The 16,716-nt window shown below is 37.6% G+C and overlaps 1 long non-coding RNA gene across 1 annotated transcript; it reads left to right on the plus strand.

The window, feature by feature from the left end:
- The first annotated feature begins 5,864 nt into the window (after positions 1-5,864).
- LOC107824772 (uncharacterized) lies at positions 5,865-9,093 on the plus strand. Its single transcript, XR_001656936.2, has 4 exons — positions 5,865-6,112; positions 6,761-6,854; positions 7,899-8,002; positions 8,772-9,093. It is a non-coding gene; the product is annotated as an uncharacterized LOC107824772 (long non-coding RNA).
- The last annotated feature ends 7,623 nt before the right edge of the window (positions 9,094-16,716 follow it).

Genomic DNA, 16,716 nt, shown 5'->3' on the forward strand with positions numbered 1-16,716 from the left:
ATCCCTAATCAGCGAGAGTTGGCGTGCTCCACTTGATCCGGAGCTGCTTTTGATTTTGGTACAATATATATATATATATATATATATATATATATATATATATATATATATATATATATATATATATATATATATATATACAATGTGGCTCAGCCCCGTCTTTGTACAGTTATGTTTCCATTAGAGGCCTGTAGATAGTATGTCTAGTTGGGTTGCATGTGGCCTTATCGGCTTTCAGTTATTGGATGTGTAGTTGTCTATTGCAGCCTTGCCGACTCGCCCACTGTATTCTGCATGTATACGTACATATGCCTTGTTGGCAAGTTTTCTTTATGTATGTTATCTTCTTAATTCAACAGATGTTATACAAGTTCATATCCTAGATGCATGCTTAGGGATTTTTGACAGGTAGGACTCAGGCACCCGTCGCGGCCCATCGGTTTGGGTCGTGACAAAAGTGGTATCAGAGCAGTTCTATCATAGGGTTGTCTATAGACCGTGTCTAGTAGAGTCTTGTTTATGGGTGTGTTGTGCACCACATTTATACTAAGGAGGCTACAAGACATATAAGATGTTATCCTCTCTTCTTATCTTAGATCGTGCAATATAAGCATCCGTGTTCTTAACGATGTGTTACGTTTTTAGCGATGCCTCCGAAGACAACAACCGCTAGCACGGGTCAGAAGGCTACGAAGGTGTTAGAAAGAGATATAAGTTATACTATGGAGTCAGATCCATAAGAGATCATGGTTTCTATTGAGGAAGATCCATCAGAGGGTCCATATGAGTCATCCGTTTGAGCTGTTTCGACCACTCCGATAGCAGATGGTGTGAGAGGAGTTCCGCTCTCGCCAAAGGTCCTTAGTTTCATTATCACAACCCGTTGATCAGGGTATGAGGGGAGTAGTGCATGGATTGACACAACCGGGTTTCCCTCAGGCTCAAAACTATGTCATGGCATTTGCGGACACCAGCTCTTCTGAGGTTCCAGATAGTCCACAGTCTTGGGAGTCCATCAATCAAGGTTCGCTAGTGTATGTTATGGGATATGCAGAGGAAGAAGATACTAGTCGGGCCATGAGGAGGAAGGTAACCGATAAGGATATGAAGATTCCGCTTCAAAGTGTGTCTGATCGAGGTTCTTACATATGACGAGGCAATGACCCTCTAGTTTAGACTTCCTCCAAGTGTCAGTTTTTGGTTGATGAGTTCTACCTCTTCTTGGAATATTACCAAGTCAGGGTTCTAAATGTGTTAGGTTGTTGTATTTGGACGTAGGGAGCCCCGTCCCGACTTGTATATATTATGGTTATGCCTACTTTGAGGTTTTGCAGACATTATCCAGTATATAGTTTTGGGTATGACATGTCTACGGCCTAGTCGACCCCTATGTATATAAACCTTTTTGTAAATTAGTTATGCAAGTTATGTTTTAATATTGTTACCTATATATATGGATGTGGCCCGAAATGGCCCGTGATAGATTTGATAATAAACAAGGATAAGATACTTGGTGTTCGGTTGGGTAGGACTTGATATTATAGGTATGGATTGATTGGCCTTTTGTTATGCTAACATCAAGTGTAGATCAAAGATGGTTTTGATTTCAGTTTCCAGAAGAGCCTGTTTTAGAATGAAAAGGTAATACCGCATCGCCAAGAGGTAAATTTATCTCTTATCTCAAGGCAAGGAAGATAATCAAAAAGGACTATATTTATCACTGAGTTCGGGTTTGGGATGTGGAAGTAGAGTCACCAACCATTCAGTCCTTTACTGTAGTTAATGAGTTTCCCGATGAGCTTCCAGGTCTTCCGCCAGAGTAAGGACTTTAGTTTGTCATTGACCTACTACCAGATACTCATCCAATATCTATTCCCCCCATAGAATAGCCCCCCCAGAGCTGAAAGAATTAAAGGAACAACTGAGGGGATTGCTTGATAAAGGTTTTATCAGACCTAGTACGTCACCGTGGGGAGCACTTGTGTTGTTTATGAGAAATAAGAGATGGTTCCTTACGAATGTGTATTGATTATATGCAGTTGAATAAGGTGACGATCAAGAATAAGTACCCGCTCCCGAGGACTGATGATTTATTTGATCAGTTACAAGGTGCCAAGTGTTTTTCAAAGATAGACTTGAGGTTCGGGTACCATCAGGTAAGGGTTAAGGAGGAAGATATTCCGAAGACAATATTCAGGACAAAATATGGGCACTTTGAGTTTCATGTTATTTCGTTTGGTTTGACCAATGCCCCAACAGTATTTACAGATTCGATGAACCGTGTGTTCAGGCCCTTTTTAAGATCTGTTCGTAATCGTATTTATCAACGATATATAGTGGTATATTCTTGTTTAGGGGCTAAGCATGCAGATCACTTGCGTACTGTGCTCAGAGTTCTACAAAAAGGGAAGTTGTATGCAAAATTCTCTAATTATGAATTCTGGTTGAACTCTGTAGCTTTCCTTGGGCATATCATTTCGGGTGAAGGCATCGGGGTGGATACACAAAAAAGTGAGGCATTGAAGACTTGGCCTAGACCCACAACACTGATGGAGGTTCGTAGCTTCTCCGTTTGGCAGGATATTACCGGAAACTTGTAACGACATTTTCTTCTCTTCTAAGCACCTTCGACCAAGGTGGTATGTGGTGTCTCGCTTAATGTTTCGGAATAACATGAGGAAATCTATGATGCAAGTAAGTTGAAGAAAGGTTGAGAATAAACATAAATAGATGTGTGTAGGTCGCAAGCTAAAGTATGGTAGAGCGGCAAGGTTTTAGGAAGACAGGAGGAAGGATAAGAAAAGATGAGTGAAAAGGTGACGAGAATGAATAAGTCCTTGGGAATAAGTTCATAAGAGATCTGATGATTCTCTAAGTTATAGAAGGCTTAGTATAGCCCGAATGAACTCAAAGGAGTCTAAGACTAGTAGCGTTTAGAATAGATGAAATACTGCCCTAATAGTGGGATACGGGCGTAATTGTGATGGATAAAGGATAAAGTTTGGGCCTCTGAAGAGGGGAATTTCCTAAATTGTAAAAGATTAGGATACCCATGTCAGTTAACTCAGAAGGGAACTAAGTTTCAATGGACCAATCCTTGCGAACGGAGTTTTCGGACATTGAAGGATAGATTAACTTCAACACCGTATCTACCGCTCCCAGAAGGGACCGATGGTTATATTATCTATTGTGATGCTTCAGGCATTGGATTGGGTCATGTACTGATGCATCATGGTAAGGTTGTAGCTTATGCTTCTAGATAACTAAGAAAGCACGAGAAGAACTACCCGGCCCACAATTAAGAGTTAGCCCTGGTGATTCATGCACTAAAGATGTGGAGGCACTACTTGTATGGCATTCATGTTGATATCTATACGGATCATAAGAGCATCCAGTATATCTTCAAGCAAAAGGAATTGAATATACGTCAAAGGAGATGGTTGGAGCTACTTAAAGACTATGACGTTGATATTTTATACCATCCGGGGAAGGCGAACGTAGTAGCTGATGCCCTCAGCCATAGATGTATGGGTAGCCTGTTGTATTTAAAGCCAGAAAAGAGGGGAATAGCCCATGAGGTTCATTAGCTAGCTAGTTTTGGAGTTCGGTTGCTGGACTCAGGTGATATTGGAATCACTATTCAGGATACGCCAACATCCTCTTTAGTAACTGAAGTAAAGGAACGCCAGTACGAGGATCCTATGTTAGTTCATTATACGGATACCACCCCTCAGAAGGAGAAGACACCATTTGAAATTACAGAAGATGGGGTCCTCAGATATCGAGGACGATTATGTGTCCCTAATATTGTAAGGCTATGTCGGCTAGTTATGGGAGAAACTCACTATTCTCGTTATTCTATCCATCCAGGAGTGACAAAGATGTATCATGATATCAGGGAAATGTATTGGTGGGACGGAATGAAAAAGGATATTGCGGAGTTTGTTGCTCAGTGTCCTAACTGTCAGCAGGTTAAGATTGAGCATCAGAAACCCAGTGGGTTATTGCAAGCTATGGAGATTCCGACTTGGAAATAGGAAGTAATCAATATGGATTTCAACATAGGCTTACCACGTACCCATCGTAAGTTTGATTCGATATGGGTGATTGTTGACATGCTTACAAAATCGGCCTATTTTCTGCCTGTTAGAGCTGCATATGCCTCAAAGGATTATGCAAGGCTTTATATTAAAGAGATAGTATAACTGCATGGTGTCCCTATATCTATTATCTCGGATAGAGGAGCTCAATTTACAGCTAACTTCTGGAGGTCCTTCCAAAAAGGATTGGGGACTCAAGTAAGTCTTAGTACAACATTTCATCCCTAGACAGACAGACAGGCTGAGCGTACTATTCAGACACTGGAGGATATGTTACGAGATTGTGTAATAGACTTCAAAGGTAGCTGGGATGATCATCTACCGCTTATTGAGTTCGCATATAATAATAGTTACCATTCCAGTATTCAGATGGCTCCATACGAAGCTCTTTACAGATGAAAGTGTAGGTCGCCTATAGGGTGGTTTGATGTTGGAGAATCTGGATTACATGGGCTAGACCTAGTTCAGTAAGCCATATAAAAAGTAAAGCTTATCCGGGATCGACTATTGACAGCTTAGAGTCGTTAGAAGTCATATTCTGACGTGCGGCAACGAGATATAGAGTTCGGGGTTGATGATTGGGTATTCTTAAAGTGTCACCTACGAAGGGTGTGATGATGTTTGACAAGAAAGGTAAACTTAGCCCATAGTATATTGGGCATTATAGGATCATTCGGAGAGTGAGCCAAGTAGCTTATGAATTGGAATGCCCTCGGAATTGGAGTCTGTCCATCCGATTTTTCACATATCTATGTGACGAAAGTACATTGGCGATCCTACCCGAGTGGTGCCCATGGATGATGTACAGATTACAGAAGGCTTGTCATACCAGGAAATTCTGGTTGCCATAAGCTACAGAATAAGGAGGTAGCCTCCGTAAAAGTACTTTGGAGAAACAATAATGTGGAAGAAATGACTTGGGAGGCCTAAGAAGATATGAAGTCTAGATATCCCTACTTATTTTCTCCTCCAGAGAAGGTCCCGCCTGAGACATCATAACCATATGGTACGCGTATAAATTCTTGTGTTGGTTATTGTCGTTGGCCGTATGAGGCCATTATCGTTATTAATGATCATGGTCCTATGTGGCATTAAATTATCGAGTTTCTACAGGAAGAGTTGGTAGTAGTGTAGTTACAAAGGCGACCCTGCCAAAGTTATATGGATAACGGGGAGTTGAACATTCGAGGACGAATGTTTCTAAGGGGGGAAGGATGTTACATCTCGCATTTTCGTACGTTAAAAGTTTCGTCTTCAGTTAATTAACGTAGACTCGGGGATGAGATCATCTTGACGTTAACGTATTTACGCTATTTATAGCAAGCGATAAATAAGTGTTATGAAGGATAAAGGGGTACACGAATTAAAGAAAATGAGTTTCGTTGAAAGTGGCCAATTTGGGATAAAATACGGGTCGAACGATAATACCCGATGAAGTATGAACTAGTACCATGCAAGGTACCATATGACCATGGTAGTATAATGTATAAAGTATATATAAAGTATATTAAAAATAAGTAGAATTTTAAGCAATTTATGGTAATTTTTAAATTATACGGGTAATTGATTAATTATCGAATAACGGGATATTACCCAATTAACTAATAAGTGGATAAAAATTTATAAATTATCCCCCAAAACAAGTGGCAAGAAGCCACAAACCAAGAAGTGACTAAGTAATCACTTATACCTAGGTGGCAACCTGGGCTTAAAAGAGAATGGATGATTATCCTAAGTTATTTTGTTACAATTCAATATGGATCAAAATGGGAATCCAAGAACGTTATTCATTCTAAAATTTCAAGTAACCAGAAATGTTATTCCTTCTAAATTTCAAGGGACCAGAACGTCATTCCTTCTAAAATTTCAAGGAACCAGAACGTTATATCATTCCAATATTTCAAGGAACCAGAAGCTATCTCGTCCATGAATTTCTAAGAAGCTGGGGCAAATTTCGTTCAATCAACGAAAGTTTTCCAACGGAATATTATACGGAGTTTTCCTTACACCTGGTATGTTAAGGCCATCCCTTCTTTCTTTTGACATGGTCCAAATTATACCGAAGAAACGAGCAAACACACAGTTTCCATAAATTACTCTATTCATAGAAATATTAGGGGTGTCTATATTTTTGATTCCCTATATGAATTATTACTATCTTCTGTTTATGAGTCTCAGAATAATACGCAGTTGAAAAAGTTTATCCGGAAGGAATATTGAGATTATTACGTATTTTTCATGCATTTCACCCATTTATACATGTGCATTGACCCATAACCAGATGACATTATATACACGTATATATGTAAATATATGTATATGGAATATGGGAAAAGGTTACGGCGTTATATACGCACTACCACCTAATCTACTGGTATATGTTGATGATGTTGCCCACAGTGGCCGAGACAATATGATGGGATGCGCTCAGTGGCTTGATGATATAATGTACACCCATACCTATGCATGTCACGAAATTTATACGCACGTGCATGACATTATAAATGTTTTAGAATTATAAAGTTATTCAGATTGAAAGATGTGTTTCTATATTCCATGTTTCATCTATGTCTTTTACGTACTAATTTTCATGCCTTACATACTCAGTACATTTTTCGTACTGACGCCCTATTTCACGGGGCCTGTGTTCATACCCGTAGGTGCAGGTAGGCAAGCTGACAGTCCCCCTCCTTAGGATCCCTAATCAGCGAGAGTTGGCGTGCTCTACTTGATTCAGAGCTGCTTTTGATTTTGGTACGATATGTCTCTCTCTCTCTCTCTCTCTATATATATATATATATATGGTAATGACGTGACTCAATCACGTCTTCGTACAGTTATGTTTCCATTAGATGTCTGTAGACAGTATGTCTATTTGGGTTGTATGTGGCTTTGTCGGCTTTCAGTTCACTACAGAAAAAGAGGGCTACGACGACATTTAATCAACGACATGTGAAATAAATGTCGGAAAAGGACTAATTTTATGACACTTATTTACAAATGTCGTAAAATCAATGACATTTGGTAAGAAATGGCACAATATTGTGACTTTTAATTGAAATGTAGCTATATTAGTCGGTATTTACTGACATTTATAACTAATGAAGGACATTTGCTTACATTTATAATTATTAAACTTAAAATATATTAAATATAGGGGCGTCTACTATTTTATCTCAAAAACTCTACAAAACTCCCCCTTTTCTCATACGTCTCGCATTCATAAAATTGGTAAGTTTCTCATGAAATCGCAACAATCTTCTAGGATTTACCATCTTCTTTTGGACTCTTTTCATATACCTTTCTAGCATTAGGATCAATTTATCAAATTCAGAGTCGGTGGTTAATTAGCAGATACTACTGATTATTCCTAGATTGTTCTTAGATTGATTTATAACTCTCAACATGACAGATACTACTGATAATTCTCAAACTTCTAATCGAGGTTATTAAGGCGCATTTCTCCTGTGATTTTCGTTCTATTATGTTAACTTGATTAAATTTCCTGCCTTTAAAATGGTTGTAACCTTTTCTTTTATTATTATGTATTGAAGTTTGTTGTGGTTGCTGATGATTGGTTTGGGAAGTGGTAGGTAGGATTTATTTATGAATTTAATATTTCTCTGCTTACGTTATTGGTAGTGGGTTGTTGAAATTGATCAATTTGGGCATACAATATTAGCATCTGCTTTGTTGTTTTATTTTTATGTCACTTTGTATTTGCAGTTTCTATTAAATTTCAGTTGTTGGTTATTCTGCTAGTGAATTTTGCTTTTACTGTTCTGTTCTATCCACCAGAGAGGACAAAGCCTTGGAAGTGTGGCACTAGATAACCACAAGCTCATTATTCATGAAGGACTTGCAATGTTGGATCCCTCAAGGAGATGGCATTCTGCTTTTCAGTAAGAATATGGATATTAGTACTATTTATAACTCCATGAGAAATATGACTTTTGTAGCATGATCATTATCCAAATATGGTTAGTGAATTCGAGTTGATTGTGGTTCTAAACTTTGCAGGCCGGTCTAAATAAATATGTAGTTTGTATTACTTATCACTAAATCAACATACTAGCATGACTATTAGCACTGAAATATACTACTAACAAGATTACCGTGCATGTGCTCAAAATGACTTGCACTAGGAGCATACTCAAGGGTCGTCATCCTTGTAAAAGGTTATCTCTTCACAATATCAATGAGATCAAGAAAATTCTTGTGGTTCACTTGTGAAATATATCAATCTACGCAAATAATTTTAACAGAATATCATGTAAACTCTACAACTAAAATGTAATGCTTATTGTTAAAGGGAGTAGGAAAAGGAAAACGACAAAGAGAACTTTTCCTTTTGTGTTGCATTTATTTTAACTGAACAGACGTATGTGTGTTCAAGCACCTTTTGCATTTTCTTACTTTATGGATCACCTGTTTATATTTGTGGCTTATGTTTCTGGAAGACTTGAAGTTTCTTATTGTTTTTTTATTTTTGATAAGTTCGTTCATTGTTCTTCTTTGTTTGTATGATGGAAGTTCTTAAGCTGCACAGGTTCTAATGTTCCATGTGATATCATTTTCCATATAATTTCTATAGAAGTTGCCTGCTAACTGATTTTTTTTACTTAATCTTTTTTAACTTCTAATTTATGCCTTTATTGGATTTATGTTTAGGTTGATATGCAAAAATTAGAGTCAAGAAGAGGACAGTCTTATGCAAAGGCTGTTGCCATAAAGATTCCAGTTGCCTCTTTGTACGGAGGCTCACTAAGTGAACTGTTGTGAATCAGTGTTCTTGTAGTCGACATTGGTCTTTATTTATAGTTAGCATTTAGCTTGTTCTGAAGATGAATAAGGATAAAAAATTATATTCTATGAGAACCATTATCGAATGATGGTGTAAGATTTATAAAAATAGCCTCTTTTGTTTTAATTCAAATTTCTTTTGTAGGGTATGATATTGTATTATCAAAATTATATGAATAACTGAAATGTATGAAAAGCTAATGTTCTCTATGTATATAAAGAAAAAAAACTGTTGACCAAAGATAATTTACCGACATTTCTATATATGAAGAAAAGACGAATAATATTTGGTGACATTTCTTTATATGTCACAACTTTATTGAGCTGATATTCAAATAGGTGACATTTTGATAAAAGTCGTTGACAAGTGTCATATTTATTTGCCAACATTAATTTAAATGTCGGAAAATTTCCGACATCGAAATTTACGACATTTGATATAAATGTCAAATAAATGTCGGTAAATGTTTTATGACATTTATGTGACTAATGACGACATTTAAAAAATGTCGTCGTAGTCCTATTTTCTTGTAGTGAACATTGGATGTATAGTTGTCTGCTGCAGCTTTACCGGCTCACCCACTGTGTTCTGCATGTATACGTACATATGCCTTGTTGGAAGGTTTTCTTCATGTATGTTATCTTCGTAATTCAACAGATGTTATACAAGTTCATATGCTAGACGCATGCTTAAGGGTGTTTGACATGTAGAACTTAGGCACCCGTCGCAGCCCATCGATTTGGGTCGTGACATAATGTATGAAAATTGTAGATAAGTTGTAGAAAGTTGTACTAGTAAAAAAAGTATGTACAACTAATATCAATTTTTTTGAATTATCTTTTCCAGAATTTTTTCTAAGAATAATATGTGGGGAGGGGTGAGTTGATGCGGAACTGTTTGAGGTTATTTTTGTGGGTTTAGTCCCAAGACCCCCCTCACCCCCGCCATTCCTATGAATTCCCTTGCTGGTTTTTGTCAAGGCACGAAGTAATTGTATATTTGTGTAATTGAATGAATCTATGTGCATGGAATTGTCTGAAAGGCTTCGTAGCAAGGGGGAGAACGATGAATTCAGGTTTGTTAAATTGTTAAACAAGTATTTGGAAAGTGGAATGTAAAATTGACTGAAGCTTAATTTGCTGAAATCTTGTCTTGTTCAAAGCAATTTGGACAACAAGTTGTTCATTAAGAGGGGAGACGGTTGGTAATCATCCTCGTCTATGTTCACTATGGGTGAAGTTAGCAGATTTAGTTGGGAAATTGTTTACTCAGAGATATGGGGAGAAAGACAGAATCTGCAGAGAAAAAAGGAAAAGAGTGTAACTAAATCCCTTGATTAAAGGCACAAATAATGGATTGTGAGCCTTTTAAGGTGAATTGTATATATTTTGTAAACAAAACTTGTTTATGCAGGGTAATTAACTAAACATGGACATTAAGAGTAATAAAGTTTCAAATAGTATATAAAAATGAAAAAATTCTTATTTAAATTGATTATTGGGCTTCATTTAGGTTGATAAAAGTTTGGGCTTGTATTGACTTTGGAAATAAGTTGTTCTATTTTGGTCTCTCTTTCATTTTAATTTTTTTTAATTATTATTATTATTATTATTATTATTATTATTATTATTATTATTATTATTATGATGATGATGATGATGATGATGATGATGATGATGATGATGGCATTTGAGTTAGAATTGGAGTCCATAGCTTCACTAATTAGTTATAGGATTGCCTTCTCTTTCATTACTTTAAAGTTTAATCTGAAGCCTAACATAAAGTCTTGTGCTTACCCATCCAATCACCAAATTTCCATCCCCTCGCATTGGATATTTGCTTACTTATGGTCCTACATTAAGTCTTCAGTAAATCATTCTGAAAAATTCATTCTTCAGCATCCTTTGTACTTCATATTCATCAATTTTTTTTAATTTTGCTAGAATGTCTGATGAGCGAAAAATTAGGGTTGGATTATATTGGGGTGGTGAGGTTGTGATGGAGAATAACTCGGTGCACTATAGTTGTTCTCCACAGAGTGTTGTTAAGTTGCCAATTACATTTGAATATGCTAGATTGGTATCTTTGATTTGTAAAAGAATGAGTGTGAGTAAACGTTCGGTTAATATTAAGGAAACTAGAAGATATCCTTATTCGCTTAAGCCGCAAGGGGTTGCTTGTTATGTCGAGTTTAAAATCGAAGAAGATGAAACTCTGCAAAATTTTTTGAGGACTCCAGATGAACATTGGGATGTTCTTGTGTTAAAAATGCTGGAAATGTACGTCGAGTCTAAAGACGTCAAAAATATTTATGTTCTACAAAATATGGATAACAGTCAATCATCTGGTGGTGTTTCAAGTTTCGTATGAAAGAGTATGGCCAGATCTAAACTAATCTCTACAGATTAATGAGAAGCGATGACATAATTTCTCCCCAATATAGGAGCATGGAGGCTCGCCAAATTTACATAATTCACACGCCGAATCGTAAATTTTAATTTTTCTTGTTGTAGTATAATTGTTTCTTTTATAAATCATATTCGTACTAACACTTATATCTTTCAAAGGGGTTGCCGATAAGATATGAATTTTACAAGTTGTGAACCAATCAATAGTTGAAATATACCCAATTTTGGAGGGTTGGACATGCTGATCCATCCGCGAGTCATCAACAACACGATAATGAGCTTCATGAGCTATCTACAGATTCTGAATTGTAAGTTAAGAGAGAAAACTAATATATTATGTTGTGCAGATATTGAGAGACTCATTATTTTATTGGTTCTGCAGTGAAAACGAGCAACATGACGGGCCTATCCTAACTTAGTTGCGCGATGATGATATATTGAATCAGGATATGGCAGAGGCACATAGTAAGGAAGATGACATTGATTGTGATAACAAGGCTGATGAGTCTGGAGATGATACACCCTTCCCTTATGAGAGGGACAATGAGGAACCACACTTTGCAGATGAGAGTGAGAATGAGAAACCCGATTTGATGAGGGAGCATGATGCCACAACTGAGCATGCTCCATATATGCAGACCCCACCTAACGTTATACCCACAATGTACGAGTCCCATGTGCCCTTTCATTCAAGGGGGATTTTGTACCTTGATCACTTGCCCAGTATGCCTGATGTGGATGCCCTCATAAGGGATATTGACGACATTCGTACAACAAAGTGGAATGAATCTAAACTAACAAAGCTATGTAAGAATATTCTTTTTGGTGACAAGTCGCGCCTTAGCAGGGCGGTGCGAGTTTTCAGCATAAAAAACTGTCGTGAGATTGAGGTTGTTGATACATCTAAGCAAATATATAAGGTTGTTTGTCATGGATGGGACCAAGGTTGTACATGGATGCTGTGTGCGAGAAAGTTGAAAACTAATATGTGGAGCATGAGAAAATACATTGGCAAGAACACTTGTGATATAGACACATTCAATGGGAATCATTTGATTTCCCTTGTATTGATTTTATACATTGAATCGTCCATAAGTATAAGGTGAAAGAGCGTATAACACCAGTTGTACAGGTATATGTGTGTACCACGATCAAAGTCCTAACTTACCAGAATACATATTCAGATATGTGTTCTTTGGCATTTAAACCATCCATTGATGGTTTTGTTCATTGTCGACCTGTAATCTCCATAGACGCACACATGTATATGGAAAATAAGATATAAAGATGTTGATTGTCGTTGCAATAGATGCTAATGGAAGCATATTTACCCTTGCATTTGCTATTTGTGCCAACGAAAGTCAAGAGACGTGGACATGGGTTTTAAGCCACTTGAAGGAGCACGTTGTGAGACATCGTTCAAGTATTTGACTAATATCTGATCGACACAGTGGGACTTTTAGTTTTGTGCGTACTTTGGATGCATGGAACGAGCCGTACGCCTACAATTGTTACTGTGTTATAGGCACTTGAAGGCCAACTTCTAGCGGGCTCATTTGAACAAACACTTATATTATTTAATGTAGATGGCTATAACAGACCATCAAGAGCAAATTCAGTATGCGAATGAAATTAATTATGCAGGAAGACGAATGAGCTTATCATTGGTTGATGCAACATGAGCTTGATAAGTGGAATTTGCATAAGGATTGTGGCATAATTGTCACGCCCCAAACTAAGGGAGGCACGACTGACACTCGATACTGTATTCGATCGAATTAGCCACTAAACATACTAGCTAACTAAACTGGGGGCCCAACAAATCGGGCAGCACAACATCTGAAATGCTAAGCCTGGACCATTAAGGTCATGACCTGAATAACAATAATCTATATAAACAAAGGTAGACGAGCCAAAATAATAAAGTACTAGCTGGCTGACGAGGCCGCGATTGGAGACATACAAGCCTACACACATATATATACATGCCAAGCCTATGGGGTGGAGACTGAAAGCTATAAAAAGAAACCCAGAATACTGTGTCCACAATAGCCTCTAAGAGTGTCATAAGCACTGTCGGGATAAGGCCCCAACTATACCCAAATTGTACAACAAAAGTAACCATCCTATGAAAGCTCCAGGAAGAGGTGGAGCTTACCAACTCACAGCTGAACCCCGAAATCCTAGCAGAGGGGTCGATCAGAGTCCCTACCTGGACCTGCACGCACGAAACAAAAATGCAGTGTCCCTAGGAAATGGGACATCAGTACAAATAAAAATGTACTGGTATGTCAGGCGGACTGTAGAATCATACATAGCTGATGTAAAAAAAAGTAATAGAGATACCACCTGACACTGAAACTCTGATAGCCTCCATGGCCGACATCCGACTTCATAGTAATCAAATATGCATGGTATGCTCGTGTAATCGTATGTCGTGAATACATATATATTGATGCAAATGCATGACATACCCAATCAAATGCTAGCAATGGCGGTCTCTTCCGGTAGCTAACCGGTATCATATTGCCAACCTGTGGCCATCTGTACAATATATATAGTTTTTCGGGCAAATAGGACCCTTACCTCCGATTATAGCTCGAAGTCCATGCATAATATGCCATGTATGATATGAACTTTGAATGTACATAATAGGCCATAACAAGAACTTAGCCAATCTTGGCTCATAGGTACTCTTATCCTCAGGATCTCATAATCACCTTCGTATCGCATACAATTATCTCGTGGAACCTCATATATTTTCTTTTCTTTTGAATAAGTTTGAAAACTTAACTCGAGTTTTAGAAAGATAACTTAATTCTGAAGATGTTCATAAAAAGCTTAAGGTGCTTCACTTAGTCCTTATACCTGATTTCTTGATATTTAGTAAAAGAAAGTATTTCAAAAATCAAGTGTTTTAGTAGTTTAAACATAAAAGTTATATTTGAGATTTTTGGAAATCGACGTGTCACTTTAGAGATTTTAAGATACACTTTAACAAGGGAGAAAGACTGATCGCAAATACTAAATGCCTTTATTTTCTAGTCACACAACCCAAAGACGAATAAGAATTCACATATATAGACATATAGTTAAGAAAGTCGAACAAATGACATATATAGATGTCGAATACCCTATTTAACCGAACGAGTGGAATATCAACCTAATAGCATCATGAAAATACTTCAGCTAAGATCCCAATGCCTTTCACAGAAGGTCTTTCTGGCAATAGAATAGTAAAATATCACATTTGACGTCTTAGGAATTTCCCAGAATTCGTGCTAAAAGGAAGGACAGAGTTTAGCCTTAACATACCTCTCCAACGAACGTCCGAATGCCTGTCGTTCCTTCACTAAAGTTGTTCCTTACATAATAAGCTTCGAAAACACCATATATATGCAGCTTATACGCATCTATAAACAGTTCATAATTGAGTTTAAATCGGCAGATTTTCGATATGACCCTAACTTGACGAAACGTCCGTAGAACTTTGTAAAAATGATCATAAAAGAGTCCCAAGATGATTACCTTGGAAAACCAAGTATAAATCCTGAAGAACCAGCAAGAACAACAAATTCCTATCTTCCAAGAATAGCTCCAAACACAACTAATAGAAGGGGGAAACGATTGCAAAGCGTAGAGATTGCGTTTCTAGGTACGACGACAAATTTTAACGGCAGAAATCGTTAAAAATGCACCTTAATCACTCGAGAACACCATGGAATCTTTTATTCAGCTTTCTTACTGTTTTAGGACAAAAATGAAATGTTTTTAGGTCTGAAAAGTCGAATTTGCCGATTTATACTACTTGTTTGACCCGACCCGGTTCGCGACCCGGTTTCAGCCTGGACAGTCCGCGGTAAAACAGTCATAACATTTTACGCTGATGTCGGATTGATGTGAGGTTTTTTTGGTTGGGAACTAGACTCGTAAACCTTTGATTCAGTAGGTTGTGGGTCCCATAACTTTTTATATATTGGGAAAAATGATCTGATACATTTGACCCAAAGTTTAGGAAATTTATTAGAGAAATTTACGATAACTTTTGCCGACCTTTATTTCGCAACTTGCTTGATTCCAAAACTTAACATGTGACCAGTGTGATATTATAATACCTCATAATACATTATTCTTAGCATATTAGACACTCTTGGTCTTATCCCACATGTGTAAATTAACTTAAACCTTCCGAACGCGCGGGGTGCCACCCGAGCCATTTCTTTAACCACGAACCTTTGTTTAAGGGATTACTTTGACCTACTGCTTTAGTTTAGTTCCTTGATATTACCACACATTTTCATTCTTATTATCCCAGTGTGCTACACCCAATCATATATACCTAATATAACCACGCCACGTTACGTATATTACGTAAGAGAAAAAGAAAAAACATGGGGTCTCACAGTTTCCCCCCCTTAAGAACATTCGTCCGCGAATGGGTCAAGTCAATTCCTTAGTTTCATTTCTTTTCCGCTAATACGTTATTTGCAAGGCTATATTTGTTACATTGCAGAGCATAAATCAAATTCTGAAGATTCCAACTACTAGGCTTCGTATAGCTATCTCGCAATAAGAAATTTAAATTGCACTTTCAAGTCATTTAAAATCCAATTAAGTTGTTGTAAAGGAATAATTGCCAATTATTTAAATGCGACTCTCCTTAAGTCGTAAATAGGTAGGGGTACTTCTTCCTCAGCTTCCCAGGTCATTTCCTCGATGTTGTTATTTCACCATAACACTTTCACGGAAGCCACTTCTTTAGTTCGAAGCTTTCTTACCTGCCGATCTAAAATAGCTACTGGTACTTCTGCATAAGATAAGTCTTCAGCAATGTGAATATCCTCCATGGGCGTAATACGTGAAGGATCTCCAATGCACTTTCGCAACATAGATACATGAAACACAGGATGGACTGCTTCCAATTCTGAGGCAAATCAAGACGGTCCAACATACCTGGGTCTGAGCTTCCCCTTCTTTCCAAATCGCATGACACCCTTCATAGGCAATACTTTCAGAAAAACCCAATCTTCTACATCAAACTCTAAGTCTCATCGTCGAACATCTGCATAAAACTTCTGCCGACTTTGTGTTGTACGCAACCTGTCTCTAATAAGTTTTACCTTTTCCATTGCTTGCTGGACTAAATTAGGACCTAGCAACTCTGCTTCCCCGACCTCGAACCAACCGATCGGTGACCTACACTTCCGCCCGTATAATGCTTCGTAAGGGTCCATCTGAATACTAGCTTAGAAGCTGTTATTATAAGAGAACTCTATAAGAGGTAGATGATCATCCCAACTTCCTTTAAAATCGAGCACGCAGGCACGTAACATATCCTCAACTGTCTGAATAGTACGCTCTGCTTTTCCATCAGTTTGCGGATGAAAAGCGGTGCTAAGATTTA

This window comes from Nicotiana tabacum, chromosome 3, assembly GCF_000715075.1.
Source record: "Nicotiana tabacum cultivar K326 chromosome 3, ASM71507v2, whole genome shotgun sequence".
Classification (NCBI taxonomy): Eukaryota; Viridiplantae; Streptophyta; class Magnoliopsida; order Solanales; family Solanaceae; genus Nicotiana; species Nicotiana tabacum.